This window comes from Heterodontus francisci, unplaced genomic scaffold, assembly GCF_036365525.1.
Source record: "Heterodontus francisci isolate sHetFra1 unplaced genomic scaffold, sHetFra1.hap1 HAP1_SCAFFOLD_261, whole genome shotgun sequence".
NCBI classification, from domain to species: Eukaryota; Metazoa; Chordata; class Chondrichthyes; order Heterodontiformes; family Heterodontidae; genus Heterodontus; species Heterodontus francisci.
In genome coordinates, this window is record NW_027141501.1 from 711,203 (window position 1) to 735,681 (window position 24,479).

The 24,479-nt window shown below is 45.5% G+C and overlaps 1 pseudogene; it reads right to left on the reverse strand.

Moving 5' to 3' along the window:
* Nucleotides 1-599: 599 nt before the first annotated feature.
* The window catches only part of LOC137363894 (streptococcal hemagglutinin-like), a 109,055-nt pseudogene continuing 85,175 nt past the window's right edge, over nucleotides 600-24,479 (reverse strand).

Genomic DNA, 24,479 nt, shown 5'->3' on the forward strand with positions numbered 1-24,479 from the left:
AGTCTTGCAATAACCTGTAGCTCAGGGAAAGTACATGCTGTTTTGGAAGTGATTCTGTTTCTTCTGTTAAAATATTTTTTAAAGAAGTCATAATCAAACTGAATAAATGTAGGGCCATTTCTTTTTCAAGAGAGCACCAAAAGAGCCAATTTGGCAATTATGTTTACTGTTTGTCACATAATTCAAGTTAAATATAGAACAGAAACCCTGGTAACAGGGAGATGTGGTTAGTGAAGTCATTCACGCCCCTTGAGTGGACAAGCTCGGCAGCAGCAGCGTACACCTAAGACAGCAGAAAACTCACAAGCTTTTGGTTGTAGAGTCAGTGTGTTTTACCTGCTGGAGTGAGCAGCAGATAAAGTTAGCCTGAAGAAGTGTCAAGGAAGGAGAGAAGACCACAACCCAGCTTGTTTTCCAGAAAATCTTTAAAAGATCCTGAGAAGTCCAGTGTGTTAATTCATCTTGTTACATTTCTTTGAAGAAGGCCTGCTAAAATTAATTCTCAATGCTTTCTGAAAAGAACTGTTCTAAAATACCCTAGTGACCTGACTACGTATACTCAGAAGTTAGACTGTATTCCAATCTTGGAGCAAGGTATCTCATCTGATGTTTTCTTCAAAAACGAGCAAATAAACAGCCCAAGAGTTTTTTTTTGTGTTTGTAACAAGATTATTTTTTTTTTAAATCCCTTTTATCTTTTCAGTTAACCGGTGTATGTGTGTGTGCGCATGTGGCTCGAAGATTTTAAAAAAGGACTTTAAAAGGAAAGGTGAAAAGGGAACTTTCGAAATTTCCACCTGTGTGTTTATGCTTTACTTCATGACTAGTTAAAACTTGTTCTACAATAAATGAATCATTTTGTTGTTCATTAAAGAAATCTGGGCAGTGTCTTCTATTCTGGGAAAAATAGAGTATATGATTGACTGTTTCAGTAAGTGGGGAAAGTTAAAATAGATGTTGTGACCTGTGGAGAAGTGGGATGAGAATAAAGAGTGCCCTCCTCTGCCCTTAGTTGTCACAGCATTTGTGATCTGCCTCTGCAGCTTTGTTGGCTCGAATGTTTGTCTAATAATCAGAAAATCTTGGATTCATATCCTTGCTTCAAAAGTTTAGCTATCAATCGTTTACATCTGTTTTCTTGTGAACTTTAACTTTTCTTATGAATTTTATTCACACAAGAAAACAGCTCAGTGGTTGCCTTTGTGAAGGATGTGAGTTTGGAATGGCTGTTCCTCCTTGTACAAATGTTCAGTGCTAATATTTCAACGGCAACTCAATCCCCCACAATTTCTTTGAGAGCAATGTGTTTGCAATTGCATTTAACCTGGAAAACAGCTCAACATTAATCTCACTGAAGGAAAGTGTGACCGTGTTGTATGTTTCAGAGTGTTTGTGCCGTTTTGTGTCTTTTTTAAACAAGACTGTAACACGACGCAAAGGGGAGGGTTGATCCGAGATTTAGAATATATTTGTCAGTCAGGAGCAAGAAAAATGAAAAGGAAATAAATAAGAAAACCCAGTCCCCAGATTTGAGAATCTGTAGATCCGCTTTGGGAAAGTGAATCAGAGCAGAATGAAGGGTGAACTGTCTGACTGCCCAGAAGAGGTGAAGACACAGCTCAGTCAGCACGTTCCCCTGGTTCATGATGCTGGAACATTCCTCACACAAAAATTATTCAATCAATATTCATCTGCCAAGTCGGTCTGAGGCTGTGCCTCTCTGATCATGTGGAATTAAAGCAATTCTTCCAGTCAGTTAGTTCAGTTGTCATTTCATGAGAAATTCGGTCATCATAACTTCGTCAGTGACCTAATGGTTCAGGTGTCTGAGTGATGTTAATCATGATGTGATGATATGATTGTATGTTCCAGTCTTTCCATGGTGGATTTTCACACTGAGTAGAAATGTGTTGGACATGGTCTGGAAATGTTTCACACCGCTCCATTCCCAACAGGGAATGATGTGATGGAAATTTCATTTACTTACAGAAGCTGCATTTCCATCATTGCACATCTGGCTGCACAGCCAGGATCTGCACTGTCCAAACAGCTGACAAGGTGGTCGAGAGGTTAAGACGGGGGCGTGCTAATGCATTTTGCTTTGCATGTGTGGGTTCGGATCCCAATTTTGTAGTTAGTTTATGAAGTGTCCAAAACATTGTTGTGGGGGAGATTTTGTGGAAAGTTGGCCTGGAAACATGTTCTTGTCAATATCTCGCTGGTGATTCCAGAATTGTTTATACTTTATTAAAATTGAGACAGACAATCGGAATTCTTCACCCAAATTGGACTGGAATGAAGATCAAATAGGGATCACGAAAAGGAGCAAGATTTTTCCCTCCCTCCTGCCTTCCATCTTTACTTTCTCTGGATTTACACCAAATGAAAGACTAACGGGAAAAGCAAATGGCGAGGGAGCAGAAGCAGAACATTATCCTTTGGCAAGAAATTTATTTTCAAATCTTCTTGATAGATTAAGTGAGTGAGCAATGCTTTGGCAGATGGAGTTTAAAATGAGGGGTCATCTAGTACCTACGAAAGATAGATCAGAGTGTTTTTTATAAGTGGTGAGATGTTAGAAACTGGAGAAGCAGAGACCCGAGTGCTGAATCACTAAAAGCTAGTGGACTGGTAGAAAATAATGTGAAAGGCTAATGGAATCTGAAGATTGGAACTCATGTTGTAGTTATATAAAGCTCTGTGCTCCTGAAGTAAATGTCCAAGCCTGGATTGTGGGGAATCTGTGGAGAATGATTTGTTTTTTATTCATTCTTTGGTGTGAGTATCGCTGGCAAGGCTGGCATTTATTGTCCATCCCTAATTGCCCTTGAGAATGTGGTGGGGAGTTCCCTTCTTGAACTGCTGCAGTCAATGTGGTGTAGGAACACCCACAGTGCTATTGCGGAGGGAGTTCCAGGATTTTGACCCAGCAACAGTGAAGAAATGGTGATATAGTTCCAAGTCATGATGTTGAGTGACTTGGAGGTGAACCTGCAGGTGGTGGTGTTCCCATGCATCTGCTGCCCTTATCCTTCGAGGTGGTAGTGATCACGGGTTTGGATGGTGCTTTTGAACGTTACTTAGCGAGTTACTGCAGTACATCTTGTAGGTGGTACACACTGCTGTCACTGTGCTCTGCTGGTGGAGGGAGTGAATGTTTAAGGTGGTGGGTGAGGTACCGATGAAGACGACTGCTTTGTCCTGGGTGGTATTGAGCTTTTTATGTGTTGTTGGAGCTGCAGCTATCCAGAAAAGTGGAGAGTATTCCATCACATTCCTGACTTGTGCCTTGTAGACAATGGACAGGCTTTGTCCTGTCAGGAGGTGAGATACTTGCTGCAGAATTCCCAATTTCTGACCTACGCTAAAAGCCGCAGCATAGATGTGACTGGTCCAGTTTAGTTTCTGGTCAATGGTAACCCCCAAGATGTTGCTGGTGAGGGATTCAGTGATGATAATGCTGCTGAGTATTAAAATGTAGATGGTTTGATTGTCTCTCATTGGAGATGTTCACTGCGTGGCACTTTTGTGGCAACCAAGTCACTTGTCACTTATCAGCTCAAGCCTGAATGTTGTTCAGGTCTCGCTGCTTGCGGACACGGACTGCTTCAGTATCTGAGGAGTTGTGAATCATCACCTAACATTCCCACTTCTGACTTAAGTTGAGTGGAAACTCATTAATGAAAGAGCTGAGGATGGTTGAGCCTAGGACACTACCCTGAGAAACTCCTGAGGCAATGTCCTGGATTGAGATGATCGGCCTCCACCAACCATAATCATCTTGCTTTGTGCCAGGTATGACTCCAACAAGTGGACACTTTTCCCCTGATTCCCATTGATTTCAATATTGCTAGGGATCCTTGATGCCACACTCACTCAAGGGTAATTACTCTCACCTCTCCTCTGGAATTCCACTCTTTTGTCTCTATTTGGAACAAGCTGCAATGAGATCATAAGAACAGAAATAGTCGAGGCAGGAGGCCATTTGGCCCCCTCGAGCCTTCTCCGCCATTCAATAGGATCATGGCTGATCTGATCATGACATCAACCCCAATTTCTTGCCTGCCCCCCATAACCCTTGACTTCCTTGTAGATAAAAATCCAAAGATGAACGACTGTCTGAGAGAAGAAATTCCTCCTCATTTCCTTCTTAAATGGAAAATCCCTAATTCTGAAACTGTGTCCCCGAGTTCTAGATTCCACCACGATGGGAAACATCCTCTCAGCATCTACCCTGTCAAGACCCTTCAGAATCTTATCTGTCTCAATACGATCACCTCTCATGTTTCTAAACTCCAATCAGTATAGGTCCAACCTGCTCAATCCTCCTCATAAGACAACCCCTTCATCACAGGAATAAATCCAGTGAACCTTCTCTGAACTTTTTTTTTATTTCCAAAATGTACTTTATTCGTTAAATAAACTATAAAAAGATACATTACAAAACAGTTCAAAAACAGCACCAAGTCAACAATACAAAGATTGCAAAGGAGATAAGTTTCCTTCAGTACAGGAGTGAATTGCCTCACAACCCTTCCATTTCATTTTACCTGTCATGTACGTTTTGCAGCAAACAAATATTTTCTGGAATAAAAACAAGAAATACTGGAACCACTCAGCAGGTCTGGCAGCATCTGTGGAAAGAGAAGCAGAGTTGACGTTTCGGGTCACTGACCCTTCTTCGGAACTGACAAATATTAAAAATATCACAGGTTATAAGCAAGTGAGGTGTGGGTGGGGCAAGAGATAACAAAGGAGAAGGTGCAGGTTGGACAAGGCCACACAGCTGACCAAAAGGTCATGGAGCAAAGGCAAACAATATGTTAATGGTGTGTTGAAAGACAAAGCATTAGTACAGAATAGGTGTTAACGGTCTGAATATTGAACAGCAGCAAGTGCAAACCTGAAAAAAACAGTGGGTAAGCAAACTGAATAAACTAAGATGAAATGAAATAAACGCAATATAAAAGGTTGTAAAAAATGTAAAAAAGCAAAAAAGAAGAAAAAAGAAAAAACAACTAAAAATGAAAGTAAAATGGGGGGCTGTCATGCTCTGAAATTATTGAACTCAATGTTCAGTCCGGCAGGCTGTAGTGTGCCTAATCGGTAGATGAGACGCTGTTCCTCGAGCTTGCGTTGATGTTCACTGGAACATTGCAGCAATCCCAGGACAGAGATGTGAGCATGAGAGCAGGTGGGAGTGTTGAAATGGCAAGAAACCGGAAGCTCAGGGTCCTGCTTGCGGACCGAGCGGAGGTGTTCCGCAAAACGGTCACCCAGTCTGCGCTTGGTCTCCCCAATATAGAGGAGACCACATTGTGAGCAGCGAATACAGTATACTACATCGAAAGAAGTACAAGTAAATCGCTGGTTCACCTGAAAGGAGTATTTGGGGCCTGGGATAGTGAGGAGAGAGGAGGTAAATGGGCAGGTATTACACCTCCTGCGATTGCAGGGGAAGGTGCCATGGGATGGGGACGAGGTGGTGGGGGTAATGGAGGAGTGGACCAGGGTGTCGTAGAGGGAACGATCCCTTCGGAATACTGACACGGGAAGGGAGGGGAAGATGTGTTTGGTAGTGGCATCATGCTGGAAGTGGTGGAAATGGCAGAGGATGATCCTTTGGATATGGAGGCTGATGGGGTAGAAAGTGAGGACAAGGGGAACCCTGTCACGGTTCTGGGAGGGAGGGGAAGGGTTGAGGGCAGAGGTACGGGAAATGGGCCGGACACGGTTGAGGGCCCTGTCAACAACAGTGGGGGGGGGGGATTCCTTGGTTGAGGAAAAAGGAGGTCATACTAGAAGCACCGTCATGGAAGGTAGCATCATCAGAGCAGATGCATCGAAGACGGAGAAATTGGGAGAATGGAATGGAGTCCTTACGGGAGGTAGGGTGTGAAGAAGTGTAGTCGAGGTAGCTGTGGGAGTCGGTGGGCTTATAATGGATATTAGTAGACAACCTACCCCCGAGATGGAGACAGAGAAGTTGAGGAAGGGAAGGGAAGTGTCAGAGATGGACCATGTAAGGGTGAGAGAAGAGTGGAAATTGGAAACAAAGTTGATAAAGTTTTCCAGTTCGGGGCGGGAGCAGGAAACGGCACCGATACAGTCATCAATGTACCAGAAAAAGAGTTGGGGGAGGGGGCCTGAGTAGGACTGGAACAAAGAATCCTCGACATATCCCACAAAAAGACAGGCATAACTAGGACCCATGCGGGTACCCATAGCGACACCTTTTACTTGAAGGAAGTGCGCGGAGTTGAAGGAGAGGTTGTTCAATGTGAGAACAAGTTCAGCCAGGCAGAGGAGGGTGGTGGTGGATGGGGACTGGTTGGGCCTCTGTTCCAGGAAGAAGCGGAGAGCCCTCAAACCATCCTGGCGGGGGATGGAGGTGCAGAGCAATTGGTCGTCCATAGTAAAGAGGAGGCGGTTGGGACCAGGAAACTGGAAATTGTCAAAATGATGGAGGGCGTCAGAAGAGTCACGGATGTAGGTGGGAAGAGACTGGACCAGCGGAGAAAAGATAGAGTCAAGATAGGAAGACATAAGTTCAGTGGGGCAGGAGCAGGCTGACACAATGGGTCTGCCGGGACATTCCCGTTTGTGGATTTTGGGAAGGAGGTAGAAGCGGGCTGTTCGGGGTTGCGGGACTATGAGGATGGAAGCTGTAGAGGGAAGTTCTCCAGAGGAGATGAGGTCAGTGACAGTCCTTTGGACGGTGGCTTGATTTTCGGCGATGGGGTCATGGTCCAGAGGGAGATAGGAAGAAGTGTCTGTGAGTTGGCGCTGAGCCTCTGCAAGGTAGAGGTCGGTACGCCATACAACAACAGCACCACCCTTGTCTGCAGGTTTGATGACCATGTCGGGGTTAGACCTGAGAGAACGGAATGAGTCAAGTTCAGAGGGGGACAGGTTAGAGTGAGTGAGGGGGGCAGAGAAATTGAGATGACAAATGTCTCGCCGACAGTTTTCAATGAAGAGATCAAGAGTGGGTAAGTGGCCAGGGGGAGGGGTCCAGGTAGAGGGAGAATGCTGGAGGTGGGTGAATGGGTCTGCTGGTTGGGAGGAGGACTCCTGGTCAAAGAAGTGAGCCTGGAGGCGGAGAAATATTTCCTGGATACAGCCCGAGGGGATTTCCATGGATCCTGCCCCTCAGTTCACCTTGGTGGGGGTACCTTACACAGTGGTCTTCCCCAGGGAGCCTTTGCAGCGGCTGCCCCAAGCTGTAGTACGTCCCTCAGCACGTAGTCTTGGACCTTGGAATGTGCCAGTCTGCAACATTAGGTCGTGGACAACTCTTTGCGCTGGACGACCAGCATGTTTCGGGCAGACCAAAGTGCGTCTTTCACCGAATTGATAGTCCTCCAGCAGCAGTTGATGTCTATCTCGGTGTGCATCCCTGAGAACAGCCTGTGGAGCACAGACTCCTGTGTTACACAGCTGCTTGGGATCAACCGCAATAAAAACCACTGCATCTTTTTCTACACCTGCTTTGCAAAGACAGACAGGGCAGTCCTCTCTCCTCTGTCTTGTTTGTTTGTTGCATTGAACCCTTTGCTGAGTCTATTAGGAAGGATGCAAGCATAAGTGGGGGGTTACAATCCGAGGCAGTGGAGTCAGTCAGGTTAAAACTTCCCTGTACCTGGATGAGGTCGCCGTATTTTTCTCGGATCCACTGTCCGTTCGCAGACTGATCAGCATCTGCGACCAGTTCGAACGCGCCTCGGGAGCCAAAGTTAACCATGGCAAGTGCGAGTCCATGTTCTTTGGGAACTGGGCTGACCGATCCTTTGTCCCCTTCACCATCAGGTCAGACTACCTGAAGGTGCTGGGGATATGGTTCGGAAGGGCCGGGGCGTGCACCAAAACCTGGAAGTAGCGAGTAGCCAGGATACACCATAAGCTGAGCATGTGGGAGCAGCGATCTCTCTCCATTGTGGGTAAGAACCTGGTCATCAGGTGCGATGCGCTCACCTTGCTGTACGTGGTGCAGGTCTGGCCCATACGCCACTCCTGCGCTGTGGCGATCACCCGAGCCATTTTCCGCTTCATATGGGGTTCCAAAATGGACCAGGTCTGGAGGGACACGATGTTCAAACCCCTGGATAAGGGCGGGAAAAATGTACCCAACGTCACCCTCATCCTGATGACTACCTTCGTGTGCGGCTGCATCAAGCTGTGCGCAGATCCCCAGGACACAATCTCCAAGTGTCACTACGTGCTGAGGTTCTATCTGTCCCCAGCGTTGTGAAGGATGGGCCTGGTCACATTGCCGCGGAATGCTCCATCCAGTTGGACCGTGCCGTACCACCTATCCTTCGTGGGAAAGTTTCTGTGGAAAAACATCTTTGACCACCAATCCTTCAGGTAGTGGTCTGCACGGAATATCCTCAAGGCCCTACAGGAAAAGGAGATGGTGGATGCAGTCGGATGGTTCCCCGAGCAAACTGCCAAAGTCATTTGGCGGAATGCCTCATCACCAGAACTTTCAAACAAGCACCAAGATGTAACTTGGCTGGTGGTGAGAAGAACCCTCCCCATCAGATCCTTCCTGCACGCCCGAAGTCTCACCCCCTCCGCACAATGCCCTCGAGGTGGCTGTGGTGGGGAAGAGACAGTGGCCCATCTCTTTCTCTGAATTGCCTCCAATGCAAGTATATCCCTCCTTAAATAAGGAGAACAAAACTTTACACAGTGCTCCAGGTGTGGTTTCACCAACACCCTGTACATTTGTAGCAAGACTTCTCTCCTTTTATACTCCATTCCCCTTGTAATAAAGGGTAACATTCCATTTGCCTTCCTAATTATTTGCTCTACCTGCATACTAACTTTTTGTGATTCATGTCCGAAGACACCCAGATCCTTCTATACCGCAGCATTCTGCAGTCTCTCGCAATTTAAATAATATTTAATTTACCTGTTCTTACTACCAAAGTGAATAACCTCACATTTTCCCACATTATACTCCAGCTTCCAAATGTTTGCCTGGATCCGAGAGGCCCTGGCGGAATCTAAACTGTGCATCGATGAGCAGATTATTGCTAAACGCGTGGTGATTGATAGCACTGTTAATGACATCTTCCATCACTTTGCTGATGATTGATAGTAGACTGATGGGGCGGTAATTGGTCAGATTGGATTTGTCCTGTTTTTTTTTATGGACAGGACACACCTGGGCAACTTTCCACATTGTCGAGTAGCTGTTTGTGTTGTAGCTCAAAAAAAATTATCTTAATAAATTATCGGCTGTAAGCACGTTTGTCATCGGGTTGAATAATTTCTGTGTGAGGAATGTTCCAGCATCATAAACCAGGGGAACGTGCTGACTGAGCTGTGTCTTCATCTCTTCTGGGCAGTCGGACAGTTCACCCTTCATTCTGCTCTGATTCACTTTCCCAAAGCGGATCTACAGATTCTCAAATCTGGAGACTGGGTTTTCTTGTTAGGTTCCTTTTGATTTTTCTTGCTCCTGAATGATAATATATGCCAACCTTGGATCAACCTTGCGTTGTGTCCCAGTCTTGGTTAAGAGCGACACATAACGGCATCAACACTCTGAAACAAACAACACGGTCACACTTTCCTTCAGTGAGATTAATGTTGAGGCGGTTTACATGTCGAATGCAATTGTGAACAAATTTCTCTCAAATAAATTGTGGGTGATTTGAGCATTTGCACTGAATTTCTGTGCAACGAGGGGCAGTTTCAAACAGCCATTCCGAAATCACTTCCTTCACAAAGACAAAGACTGTGCTGTCTTAACGTGTCACTCAACTTCACAAACAAATTTGAACTCGAAATTCAGGAGAAGACAGAGTGGTGAATGATTGATAGTGTAATCTTTGGATGAGAAAAGATACTAAACATACAAAATCCAACATTTGAGCTAGCGTGTAAGATTGATCTTTCCATGGAGATGTTCACTGGAACACTGGAACAGCCCCAAGACAGAAATGTTGACATGAGAGCAGGGGGGAGTGTTGAAATGGCAAGCAACCAGAAGCTCGGGGTCATGCTTTCGGACTGAGCAGAGGTGTTCGACATAATCTGCGCTTGGTCTCCCCAGTTTAGAGGAGACCGCATTGTGAGCAGTGAATACAGTATACATAATTGAAAGAAGTACAAGTAAATCGCTGCTACACCTGAAAGGAGTGTTTGGGCTTTAAATAATGAGCAGAGAGGAGGGAAAAGGGCAGGTATTATATCTCCTGCGATTGCATGAGAATGTGCCTTGGGAAGGGGATGAGGTGTCAGGGTTAATGGAGGAGTGGACCAGGGTGTCGCGGAGGGAACGATCCCTTCGGAATGCTGACAGGGGAGGGGAAGATGCGTTTGGTAGTGGCATCACGCTGGAGGTGGTGGAAATGGTGGAGGATGATCCTTTGGATGTGGAGGCAGGTGGGGTGGAAAGTGAGGACAAGGGGATCCCTGTCGCAGTTCTGGGAGGGAGGGGAAGGGGGAAGGCAGAGGTTGATGGTCCTGTCAGCTACACTGGGATGGGGGCAAGGGGGGGTGGTTGAAATCTGGTGATGTTGTTGAATTTAATTTCAAACACTCCTTGAACTCTCTGCCGATGAAGACTGAAAAAAGGAAGAACAGCCACACAACAAGGGTCTCAAATCCAAGACCCTGAGATTAAAAGTCTCATACTCTACCAACTGAGCTAACAAGGCCTGATACAGTACTTCTACTCTGATACAGTAAATTCACTTACAGAAGCCCCAAAGTGTGAGAAATTCCTCTCACTCATCAATAATAAAACTGAAATCTTTTTACCTTCCAATTGCTGCCATCTATTTTGTCAGTATTTATTTCTCTCTCCTTTATATTTAGTTCATGCATTTCTTCAGAATGTTTTTTCAATTATATCTGAGGGAAGAAATGAACAGATCTTGCAGCTCAAAACTGGGCATCCATGAGGCACTATGGGTCATCAGCAGCAGCAGAATTGTATTTAAACACAATATGTTACCTCCTGGCCTGGCATATCCCTCGCTCTACCATTACCATCAAGCCAAGGGAGCAATAGTGGTTCAATGAAGTGTGCAGGAGGGCATGTCAGCAACAGCACCAAGCAGACCTAAAAATGAGGTGTCAACCTGGTGAAGCTACAACACAGGATTACTTGCATGTCATATTGCGGAAGCAGCATGCAATAGACAGAGCTAAGCAATCTCACAATCAACAGATCAGATCAAAGCTCTGCAGTCCTGCCACATCCAGTCCTGAATGGTGGTGGATAATTAAACAATTAACAGGAGTCACAGAGGGTCATAGAGTCGGACAGCATAGAACCAGGCCCTTCGGCCCACCGCGTCCATGCCGACCATAATGCCGATCTATACTAATCCGACCTGCCTGCATTAATTCCATATCCCTCCATGCCTTGCTCATTCAAGAACCTGTCCAGATGCCTCTTAAATGTGACTACTGTTCCTGCCTCCACCAGGCAGCTCATTCCAGATGCCCACTTTTCTTTCTGTGAAAAATTTACCCCTTTGACTCCCTTTAAACCTCCTCCCTCTTAGCTTAAATCTATGCCCTCTAGTTTTATTCACCCCCACCATGGGACACAGACTCTGGCTATCTACACTATCTATGCCTCTCAAAAAGTGTGACGTAGGAGTGAAGAACGAGTGGCCAAGAGGAGGGAAGTGGCACGGCCTCGTTGTAATGGCTGGAGTGGGGGTTGGGGGGCTGGGAGCGAGTGGCAGAGAGCTGGGTGACGCGAGTGGGGAACAATCGTCCAGGGGAGCAGCGAGGTGGAGAGAGAGCAGCTGAAGAGAAGAAGCGTCAAGGCTGAGGGGGGAGAGCTCCAACCTCAAAGTCTCCCATTCAGCCGCTTCCTCCAGCTGAGTGAGAGGTTGGATACCCGATGACGCTTTAGCGTAAATGTGCGAAGATGGACCATGGGCTGATATGCGATGATGTTGGCGCTGAGCCATGACATCATCCTGTACATGTGCCACTTAACCCTGGCAAGATGTAGCTGTGCCTATGCGCAGCTTGGCGCTCTCCGATGATGTCAGCGGGCCGCTCCGTTGACAGGAATCACATTGTGTCAGCTGTGCCCACATCCCAGGAAAGAATAAAAAAGAGATTTGCCACAATGGTAGCAGGGTGAGGGATTTCAGTTCTGTGGAGAGATTGGAGAAGCTGGGGTTGTTCTCCTTGCAGCAGAGAAAATTCAGAAGAGATTTGACACATTTGTTCAAAATCATGGAGGTTTTCAAGAGTTTAAATAAGGAGAAACTGTTTCCAGTGGTAAAAGGGTCAGTAAAGCAGAGGACACAGATATCAGGTGATTGGCAGAAGAACCAGAGGTGACATGAAGAACCATTTTTTACACAGCAATGGTTGTGATAAAGAAAGAAAAGACTTGCATTTATATAGCACCTTTCCTGACCACTGGACATATCAAAGCACTTTGTAGACAATGAAATACTTTTGAAGTGTAATCACTGTTGTAATGTCAGAAATGCAGCAGCTAATACCCACAAACAGCAATGTGATAATGACCAACTGATCTGATTGAGGGGCAAATATTGATCACAACAGCAGGGAGAATTGCTCTTCACTTGTTTGAAATTGCAGCATGGGATCTTTTACATTCACCCAAACATGCAGACCAGGTCTTGGTTTAACATCACACCTCAAAGGCAGCACCTTCAACACCCTCAGTGCTGTACTGGAGTGTCAGCTGTGAAATCTGAACCCAGAAGCTTGTGATTTCGAGGTGAGTGTGACCAACTGAGCCACAGCTTTTACCTGAGTCTCAATCCTTCATCCAACAGTTTCTCTCTATCAGGTCTGTCACGACCCCTCATGATTGTGAACACCTCTATCAAATCTCCTCTCTAAGGAGAACAACCCCAGCTTCTCCAATCTATCCACATAACTGAAATCCTAACCACATGTTGCAGAAAGGAATTTTTCCTCATGTTCCTTCTGGTTTTGTGAGTCACTTTAAATCTGTAACCTTCGATTATTGACCGTTCAGCAGTGAGAAACAGTTCCTCAGTATTTACTCTACCTCAAACCTTCAAGGAAACTCTGTAAAGTAACTGAAAATCAAGTTGTCAGAAGTGGGATTTAAACACATGCCTCCAGTGAAAGCTGCAACCTGAACAGAGAAGCTGAAACCGCTCAGTCACCTCAACTGTTCAGACCTTTTTGACCTCGTCATCACTTCTGTAATTTGAAAGGTTCACTCAGTTCAGGAGCTTGTTCAATGTTACTGGAATGCTCAGTGAATGGGATATTAACTCCCCCGGGTTTTCCTGAGCTTGTTCTCGGTGTATGGGGATGTTTATCCTGGGCCGTGGAATCTTGCATCCCGGTAATGGACATTAACCCACTGATTGAATCTGTATTCACTGCTTTCCGCTGGTGCTGGGTAATTGCAGAGCGTGGGGCTGGAATGTTGCTGCTTGTCTCGGCCTCACTCGCTCTGGGAAAGAGTGAATAATTGATGCGTCTGTTTCTGTATCTGAAATGTGACTTAGATCTGCTGTTATTAACCGAGGCAGCGCTGCAGAAGGATACGTTAATAATCTCTCACTAATCAACTGCAAACAGTCAGAATGTGTAACTTTGAGCAGCGCTTTCTGCACCGTCAGGGCTGGAAAGTTGAGGGAGGGAGAGACACTGTCAGTATCTGAGTGTGTACCGCACTGTACAGAGAAAGAGCCAATATACCGGGGCTGAGACACAGTGCATCTTTTCACATTTAATCGCAATAATATCCACAGTCAGGAGATGAAAATGATGAAAATCCGAATAGCAAGAGCAAAAGTAAGAAAAGTAAGTAATTATAGATTAGCTGATCAGCTTTCTCTGTGTTACCTGGTAGTCTACTGTTTTATATTCAATGATGTCTCCACTGTGGCCAGGGAATGATTTCTTCTCAAGGGCTGAATATTAACAAAACTTCTTGGAATTTAAAATCTTTCAAAATTAATTCCATGGAGCTAATGGGGAAAAGTCAAATAACTGCATCAATTATAGGAGAGCTGGTTGGTGACGACGTGGATGTGTCTGCAGTGTGCAGGACCAGACTGTTTCTATAGATTCACAATGAACGTTCCACCCTTTATTTGTAACAGTAAAACTGATCGTGGACAATGTCTATTCTGGTTGCAGCAACCTGAAGATTTAACTCATTGACACCCTGCTTTAGGGTAATCTAGAAAGCACAACACCCAGCTCTGTCTTGTTTGTTAACCCACAATTTGTTGTTTCAAGCACTTAAAAGTATGAGGCTTTATTAACTTAAACTCTTCTACATCTGCTGTATTACTCTTGCTGTTGATTCTTCAAAGATAAGGTTAATCAAGACTTTCTTTGTGAAATCCATGCTGACTGTGTTTTATCATATTTTCATTTTCATATGTATTTTCTACTTTTGGGGATTACAGGATATTGTCATTTTTTATTGATTTTATTTTTATTTATTGCATTTATTGCCCATCCCTAATTCCCTCGAGAAGGTGGTGGTGAGCTGCCTTCTTGAACCACTGCAGTCGATGTGGTGCTGTTAGGAAGGGGGTTCCAGGGTTTTGACCCAGCCACAGTGAAGGAACGGTCATATAGTTCCAATTCCAGGATGGTGTGAGGCTCAGAGGGGAACTTGCAGGTGGTGGTGTTCCCATGCATCTGCTGCCCTTGTCCTTCAAGGTGATAGAAGTCACGGGTTTGGAAGGTGCTGTGTAAGGAGGCTTGCTGCGTTGCTGCAGTGCATCTTGTGGATGGGACACACTGCTACCACTGTGCGTTGGTGATGGAGAGAGTGAATATAGTGAATGAGGCACCAATCAAGTGGGCTGCTTTGTCCTGGATGACGTTGAGCTTCTTAAGTGTTGTTGGAGCTGCACCTATCCAGGCAATGGAGAATATTGCATCACACTCCTGACTTGTGCCTTGCAGATAGGGGACAGGCTTTGGGGAGTCAGGAGGTGAGTTAGTTGCCGCAGGATTCCTCGTGTCTCACCTGCTCTTGTAGCCATGATATTTATTTGGCTACTGCTGTTCAGTTTCTGGTCAATGGTAACCCCCAGGATGTTGATAGTGGGGGATTCAGCAATCGTAATGCTGTTGAATGTCAAGGGGAGAGGGTTAGATTCTCTCTTGTTTCAGAAGGTCATTGCCTGGGACTTGCGTGACTCGAATGTGAAATATCCTTATTGTAGGGTATTGTATTGTACTGTACAGTGACTACACTTGGAAAGTCCTTCATTGGCTGTAAAAGGCTTTACAAAGCCCTGTGGTCGTGAAATGCTTGTGTTGCTTTTTCCATTGCTATCAGTGTCATTTTGATCAAAAGATAGGTTTCGTGAGCACAAAGTTTAAATCAATGTTGATTCAAATAATGTAAAAGCATCTATATTCTTGCACTATACTTAATAATCACCATCTTCCCATCCTTGCAGAGTACAATGTTTTTGACCCTGAAATTGATTCCACAATCTCAGTCCCTCAGACAATTTCAACCCAGTTCTGATGAAAGATCACAGATCTGAAACGTTAACTCTGTTTCTCTCTCCACAGATGCTGTCAGACCTGCTGAGTATTTCCAGCATTTTCAAGAGTCTCGATTTAATGAATAGGAAACTTGTTTCAGATCAGATTGGGAGACAGTGTGAAACCACTCCATTGTACTCATGTCTGAGATTCTGAGGACATTTGGCTGTTAGTGGAAGACATCATTAATTAAATGTACCAAGCAACAGCTCAGACCAATTATCATTTTACATGGTGGTGTGATGGCCATCCAGGGGTTAAAAGTAGGGATCTTGTAAGGTTTCAGTGTGCAGGAACGCGAGAAGACCTCAGGGGTAAAGGCTCAGATCATCAACCAAGTTCTCCACCTGATGAGGGATCTAGACTGGACAAAGAGGACCGTGACACTCTGAGACCAAGCTCGACCAGTCCACACACCTGCTAGAGCTGTCAAGTTATATTCCCCAAGTTTGTTCAAGATAATTTTACTTCCAATTATTTAGTACTATTTTACTCTCAATAAAAGTTCTGGACTTATTAATCAAGTATCCTGTTGCTTTAATTGGTTAAAGTCATGCCCAAAGAGATTCCCCACAATAGACTTTCCAGAACTGAAAGATAAGTCAGCAAGGATTGCTAATTTTACAGCCCTGTTTAAAAAGAGACATGGGCTAATAAATGACAGCCAGTACAGATTGGTTAACAGAAGATTGTGTATGAATTAATTAATGAATTAATTTATTTGATGAAGTTTCACAGAGAGTTGACCAGGGTGGTGAGGTTGATGGTGTGTGTCTGCACTTCAAAATTGTGTTTGAAAAAGTACCATAAAATAAACTTGTTAACAAAATTTGAGCAGATGGGATTAAAGAGGCAGTGGCAGCGTGGATACAAAATTGGCTGAGAGACGGAAAACATAAAGTAGGGTGAATGCTTGTTTTTCAGAATGGAGGGACTAATACAGTAATGTCACTGTTGTTGCAGTGTGTGCAGTGTCTGACTCTGAGCTGTCCTAGGGAGCGGGCTGTTTGTGATTTTCCTGTGGGGTGCATTATCATCAGGGTATCTCTCTGAGCTGTCACAGGGATGGGGCAGTGTGTGATATCCTTGTGCATGTCATACAGGCCCACTGGTGTGTGGTTCCATCCTGATGCCAAGAAATAGAGCCCCATCTCTGGGCAAAAAGTCTCACTTCTCAAGGGGTGTCTCGAAAAGACACAGTGGCGCAGTGGTTAGCACCGCAACCTCACACCTCTAGTGACCCGCGTTCGATTCTGGGTACTGCCTGTGCAGAGTTTACAAGTTCTCCCTGTGACTGCGTGGGTTTCTGTCGGGTGCTCTGGTTTCTTCCCACAGCCAAAGACTTGCAGGTTGATAGGTAAATTGGCCATTGTAAATTGCTCCTCGTGTAGGTAGGTGGTAGGGGAATTGAGGGGATGTGGTAGGAATATGGGATTAATGTAGGATTAGTATAAATGGGTGGTTGATGGTCGGTACAGACTCGGTGGGCAGGAAGGGCCTGTTTCAGTACTGTATCTCTAAATAAATAAAAAAATAAATAAGAAGGCTGAGGCAGTAAACCTGGACAGTAAATCCGCAGTGGAGTCCTGGAGGCGGTTACCTGTGATTTGTCAGGCAGTTTTCCGGCAACTCCTGCAGCAGAGCTGGTAACAAACAGTACTGGTTTTTCCTTTCCTTTGGACAATACGAGCAATGCTGAGAGGGGGTCCTGATGCTCAGGGTCTCCATACTGTTTGCCCAGGCCTGTGCCCTGGAGAGGACACTCCAGCTTCGTGGTTAAACATGAGCACAACCCGGGAATAAACAGTTACCGATTATAAGCTCTCATTCAATTGGTGTTGAGTATGAGCGCGAGGGGTTACTTCGGACAGTGGGAGAGCTCTTAGTGTCTCATTAGATAGCTACCATTCACTCCAAGCTGGGCAGCCCTCAGTCAGTTAGGTGCTGTGAAGCCACGACCTGCTTGCTTCAATGGGTGCTTGGAGCTTAGAGAGTCATCTCTCAACAGACGGATTGATAATCTGCGCACCAAGAAAAACAAACTCAACAAAGAAGACACCAGTCCTTCGCATCACAAGCTGGAATCTAAGGACCAGGTGTCCTGGCCTTACTGACAACCTTCTGCAGGTTGATGACACACACAAGACAGCTGTGATCGACAAGGAACTCACAAGACTCAATGTCGACATTGCTGTGCTGCAAGAAACTAGACTCGTTCAAAGTGGATCCCTCAACGAGAAACACTACACCTTCTTCTGGCAGGGGAAAGCCCAAGAGGCAACTCGTGAGCATGGAGTGGGTTTCACAGTAAAATACACGCCACTTGAGATGAGTGAACCACCCACAGTAGGCTCAGAGAGACTTCTTACTCTTCACTTGTCAGCAAGCTAATCCAGTTAATCTCATGTGCATCTATGTCCCGACACTCACCTCCACCCCAGATGTCAAGGATCAATTCTATGTGACACTTGACACTGCCATCAGTAGAATTCCCCGCACTGAGGGACTGTACCTTCTAGGAGACTTCAACACAAGCTTGGGTACTGACTATACAGCTTTGCCAATGTGCATAGGGCACCTGGGGATTTGCAAGATGAACGAAAATGGACAGAGGTTGCTGGAGCTATGCTGTCACCATGGATTCTGTGTGATGAACAGCTACTTCCAGGTCAAGCTGTGCTACAAGGTGTCCTGGAGACATCCGAGATCATGCCATTGGCACCAGCTAGACCTTATCTTCACCAGACATACCACCCTCAGCAGTGTCCTCATCACTCGCAGCTTTCACAGCGCTGACTGTGACACTGACCACTCCCCGGTGTGTAACAAGGTCAGGCTTCAGCCAAGGAAGCTTCATCCATCCATGAAGAAAGGTCGTCTTCTGATCAACACTTGCCGAACCACTGATCCAGAAAGGACCCAGGAGTTCCTCAACTTCCTCGATCAGGCTCTTTCAGACAACAATGCTCAAGGCCTCAGTGCAGTGTCAAAGTGGAATCATCTGCACACCACCATCTATAACTCTGCACTCACTGTGTATAGGAAAAGAGATGGGAGGAATGCTGACTGGTTTGAGGCTTATTGGACTGAAATTGAGTCAGTTACTGTAACTAAGAGGAGAGTCCTCATGAACTACAAACAAGTCCCCAGCAAACAACATCTAAATGCTCTCAGAGCTGCCAGAAACAAGTCTCTGCAGACTGCTCGGCACTGCACCAATCAATACTGGTTAAAACTCTGCTGATGAATGGGTGGATGCGAGAGGGATGTATGAAGGAATTAAGAAAGCAATGGGCCCAGTAGTAACTAAATCAGCACCTTTTGAAGACAAAGAGAGGGGTGATCATCACTGAACCTAACAAGCAGATTCAAAGGTGACTGGAGCATTATCTTGAACTCTACATAACGGAGAACATTGTCATTGAAGTAGCTCTCAGTGCCATTCCAGACTTCCCTGTCATGGAGGAACTGGACGGTGAGCCCTCCATAGTCGAGCTCAACAAGGGCTCAAAACATGCGTGACGCAAACATTGTCACCTTGTACAAAATTAAGGGGGATCGCAGTGACTGCAGCAATTATCGGAGCCAGCTACTCAGTTTCACTCACCTGCTCGATCCCTTTCATCCTGCAAGTTCCTTTGCTTCAAGGATCCATCCAATTTCCTTTTCAAATCATTGATTGTCTCTACATCCACCACACTCGTGGATCAGGACATTACCACTCACAGCATAAAAAAATTCCACCTCACCCAAGGATGGGAAATATTTATATCTTCTATATTTAGCGTATTCTCTATCTCTACGAGAATAGAATGGCAGTCAACATGAAAGGGAACCCAAAAATCTTCAAGCAGTATATAAATAATAAGCAGGTCGTCAGCGGTGAAGTGGGCCCCATTAGGGCCAAAGAGGGTAATATATACTTAGAGCTGCAGGGCAATGTTAATCTAGTTAATGAGTACCTTGCATCAATGATCACTAAGGAAGTGGAATTTGACAAAATATCAGTAGAAGTGGAGAGTGTAGAGGCAATTGAGAGGGTACAAATTGAGAGAGGGAGGTACTGAAAAGGCTGGCTATGCTTCATGAAGATAAATTACCTGGTCCGGATGGCTTTCATCCCAGATTGCGAAAGGAAATGTGGAAGCAGATAACAGAAAGGCTTGCTATAATCTTCCAATCTTCCCTGGATACGGGGGAGGTGTCAGAGGATTAAACAGTTGCAAATGTGACACCCTTATTCAAGAAAGGGTGTAAGGACAGTCCGGCTAACTACAGGCCAGTTAGATTAACAGCAGTGGTGGGTAAGGTTTCAGAAAGAACAATCAGGGAAAAAATCAACAGTCACTTGTAGAGGTTTGAGTTAATTAAGGAGAGTGAGCATGGATTTATAAATGGGAGTTCATGCTTGACTAATCTAACTGCATGTTTTGATGAACTAACAGAGAAGGTTTATGAAGGGCATGCAGTGGATGTTGTTTATATGGATTTTAAGAAACGACACATAAAAGGGTGATTAACAACATTGAGGTTCATGGAATAGGAGGGTCAGTGTCCAATTGGATAGAAAATTGGCTTAAGGACAGAAACAGCAAGTCGTAATAAATGATTCATTCTCAGACTGGAAAGTTGTCGACAGTGCTGTTCCCCAAGGGTCACTGCTGGAACCACTGCTTTTTACTTGCGACAGATAAATGACTTGGATCTTGGAATATAGAGCAGAATCTCTAAATATGCCGATAACACCAAACTTGGAGAAGTGAGGATGAAATGAACCACCTGCAACAAGACAGTGATAGGCTAGCAGAATGGGCGGACAGGTGCAGATGGAATTTAATAGTGACTCGTGTGAGAATTAGAATTAGAACATTGCAGCGCAGTACAGGCCCTTCGGCCCTCGATGTTGCGCCGACCTGTGAAACCATCTGACCTACACTATTCCATTTTCATCCATATGTCTATCCAATGACCACTTAAATGTCCTTAAAGTTGGCGGAAATACTACTGCTGCAGGCAGGGTGTTCCACGCCCTTACTACTCTCTGAGTAAAGAAACTACCTCTCACATCTGTCCGATATCTATCACCCCCTCAACTTGAAGCTATGTCCCCTCGTGTTTGTCATCACCATCCGAGGAAAAAGACGCTCACTATCCACCCTATCTAACCCTCTGATTATCTTATATGCCTCTATTAAGTCACCTCTCCTCCTCCTTCTCTCCAACGAAAACAACCTCAAGTCCCTCAGCCTTTCCTCGTAAGACCTTCCCTCCATACCAGGCAACATCCTAGTAAATCTCCTCTGCACCCTTTCCATAGCTTCCACATCCTGCCTATAATGTGGTGACCAGAACTGCACGCAATACTCCAGGTGCGGTCTCACCAGGGTTTTGTACAGCTGCAGCATGACCTCGTGGCTCCGAAACTCGATCCCCCTACTAATAAAGGCTAACACACAATATGCCTTCTTAACAGCCCTATTAACCTGGGTAGCAACTTTCAGGGATTTATGCACCTGGACACCAAGATCTCTCTGTTCATCTACACTACCAAGAATCTTCCCATTAGCCCAGTACTCTGCATTCCTGTTACTCCTTCCAAAGTGAATCACCTCACACTTTTCCGCATTAAACTCCATTTGCCATCTCTCAGCCCAGCTCTGCAGCCTATCTATGTCCCTCTGTACCCTACAACATCCTTCGGCACTATCCACAACTCCACCGACCTTAGTGTCATCTGCAAATTTACTAACCCACCCTTCTACACCCTCTTCCAGGTCATTTATAAAAATGACAAACAGCAATGGCCCCAAAACAGATCCTTGCGGTACACCACTAGTAACTAAACTCCAGGATGAACATTTGCCATCAACCACCACCAGCTAGCCAATTTCTGATCCAAAGCTCTAAATCACCTTCAACCCCATACTTCCGTATTTTCTGCAATAGCCGACCGTGGGGAACCTTATCAAACGCCTTACTGAAATCCATATACACTACATCCACTGCTTTACCCTCATCCACCTGTTTGGTCACCTTCTCGATAAACTCAATACGGTTTGTGAGGCACGACCTACCCTTGACAAAACCGTGCTGTCTATCCCTAATGAACTTATTCTTTTCAAGATGATTATAAATCCTGTCTCTTATAACCTTTTGCAACATTTTACCCACAACCGAAGTAAGGCTTACAGGTCTATAATTACCATGGCTGTCTCTACTCCCCTTCTTGAACAAGGGGACAACATTTGCTGTCCTCCAGTCTTCCGGCACTATTCCTGTCGACAATGACGACATAAAGATCAAGGACAAAGGCTCAGCAATCTCCTCCCTTGCTTCCCAGAGAATCCTAGGAAAAATCCCATCTGGCCCAGGGGACTTATCTATTTTCACACTTTCCAAAATTGATAACACCTCCTCCTTGTGAAACTCAATCCCATCTAGTCTGGTAGCCTGAATCTCAGTATTCTCCACAACAACATTTTCTTTCACTACTGTAAATACTGACGCAAAATATTCATTTAACACTTCCCCTATCTCCTCTGATTCCACACACAACTTCCCACTACAATCCTTGATTGTCCCTAATCTAACTCTAGTCATTCGTTATTCCTGATATACCTATAGAAAGCCTTAGGGTTTTCTCTGATCCGATCCGCCAATGACTTGTCGTGTCCTCTCCTTGCTCTTCTTAGCTCTCACTTTAGATCCTTCCTGGCTAGCTTGTAGCTCTCAAGCGCCCTAGCTGAGCCTTAACGTCTCATTCTAACATAAGCCTTCTTCTTCCTCTTGACAAGCGCTTCAACTTCTTTAGTAAACCACGGCTCCCTCGCTCGACAACTTCCTCCCTGCCTCACAGGTACATACTTATCAAGGACACACAGTAGCTGCTCCTTGAATAAGCTCCACATTTCGATTGTTCCCATCCCCTGCAGTTTCCTTCCCATCTTCCGCATCCTAAATCTTGCCTAATCGCATCATAATTTCCTTTCCCCCAGATTTAATTTTTGCCCTGCGGTATATACCTGTCCCTGCCCATCGCTAAGGTAAACCTAACCGAATTGTGATCACTATCACCAAAGTGCTCACCTACATCTAAATCTAACACCTGGCCGGGTTCATTTCCCAGTACCAAATCCAATATGGCATCGCCCCTGGTTGGCCTGTCTACATACTGTGTTAGAAAATCATCCTGCACACACTGGACAAAAACTGACCCATCTAAAGTACTCGAATTATCGTATTTCCAGTCGATATTTGGAAAGTTAAAGTCCCCCATAACAACTACCCTGTTACTCTCGCCCCTGTCGAGAATCATCTTCGCTATCCTTTCCTCTACATCTCTGGAACTATTCGGAGGTCCATAAAAGACTCCCAACAGGGTAACCTCACCTCTCCGTTTCTAACCTCGGCCCATACTACCTCAGTAGACGAGTCCTCAAACGTCCTTTCTGTCGCTGTAATACTCTCCTTGATTAACAATGCCACCCCCCACCCCTCTTTTACCATCTTCTCTGTTCTTACTGAAACATCTAAATCCCGGAACCTGCAACATCCATTCCTGCCCCTGCTCTATCCATGTCTCCGAAATGGCCACTACATCGAGATCCCAGGTACCAACCCATGCTGCAAGCTCACCCACCTTATTCCGGATGCTCCTGGCGTTGAAGTAGACACACTTTAAACCTGGTTCTTGCTTGCCAGTGCCCTCTTGCGTCCTTGTAACCATATCCCTGACCTCACTACTCTCAATATCCTGGACACTGGCACTACAATTTAGGTTCCCATTCCCCTGCTGAATTAGTTTAAACCCCCCCGAAGAGCACTAGCAAATCTCCCCCCCAGGATATTGGGACCCCTCTGGATCAGGTGAAGACCATCCTGTTTGTAGAGGTCCCACCTACCCCAGAAAGAGCCCCAATTATGCAGGAAACCAAAACTCTCCCTCCTGCACCATCCCTGCAGCCACTTGTTCAACTTCTCTCTCTCCCGATTCCTCGCTTCGCTATCACGTGGCACGGGCAACAACCCAGAGATAACAACTCTGTTTGTTCTTGCTCTCAGCTTCCACCCTAGCTCCCTGAATTTCTGTCTTAAATCCCCATCTCTCTTCCTACCTATGTCGTTGGTGCCTATGTGGACCACGACTTGGGGCTGCTCCCCCTCCCCCTTAAGGATCCCAAAAACACGATCCGAGACATCACGAACCCTGGCACCTGGGAGGCAACAAACCAACCGTGAGTCTCTCTCGTTCCCACAGAACCTCCTATCTGTTCCCCTAACTATGGAGTCCCCAATGACTAATGTTCTGCTCCTCTTTCCCTTCCCTTCTGAGCAACAGGGACAGACTCTGTGCCAGATACCTGTACCCCATTGCTTGCCCCTGGTAAGTTGTCCCCCGCAACAGTCTCCAAAACGGTATACCTGTTGTTGAGGGAAACGGCCACAGGGGATCCCTGCACTGCCTGCTGGTTCCCTCTCCTTCCCCTGACGGTAACCCATCCACCTAATTCTTTTACCTGAGGTGTGACTACCTCCCCATAACTCCTCTCAATAACCCCCTCCGTCTCCCGAATGATCCGAAGTTCATCCAGCTCCAGCTCCAGTTCCCTAACGCGGTTCTCGAGGAGCTGGAGTTGGGTGCACTTCCCACAGATGCAGTCAGCAGGGACACTCTTGGCGACCCTTACCTCCCACATTCTGCAGGAGGAACATACAACTGCCTTAACCTCCATTACCACTATTCTAAATTCCCAACAAATCTACTGAAAAACCAAAAACAAAAAGTCAAAACTTGTTAGGTTAGCAATCCAACGGACAGAACTTCTTAAATAAAAAGCTTACCTTATCAACACACCAGAGTCCTTTTTTTTTGGTTAGAGGAGGAGAGTGTGTGGGAGACACTACACGTGTAGTGTCTCGGGTACAGCCACCACACAAATATATACTTTTTACTTACCCAG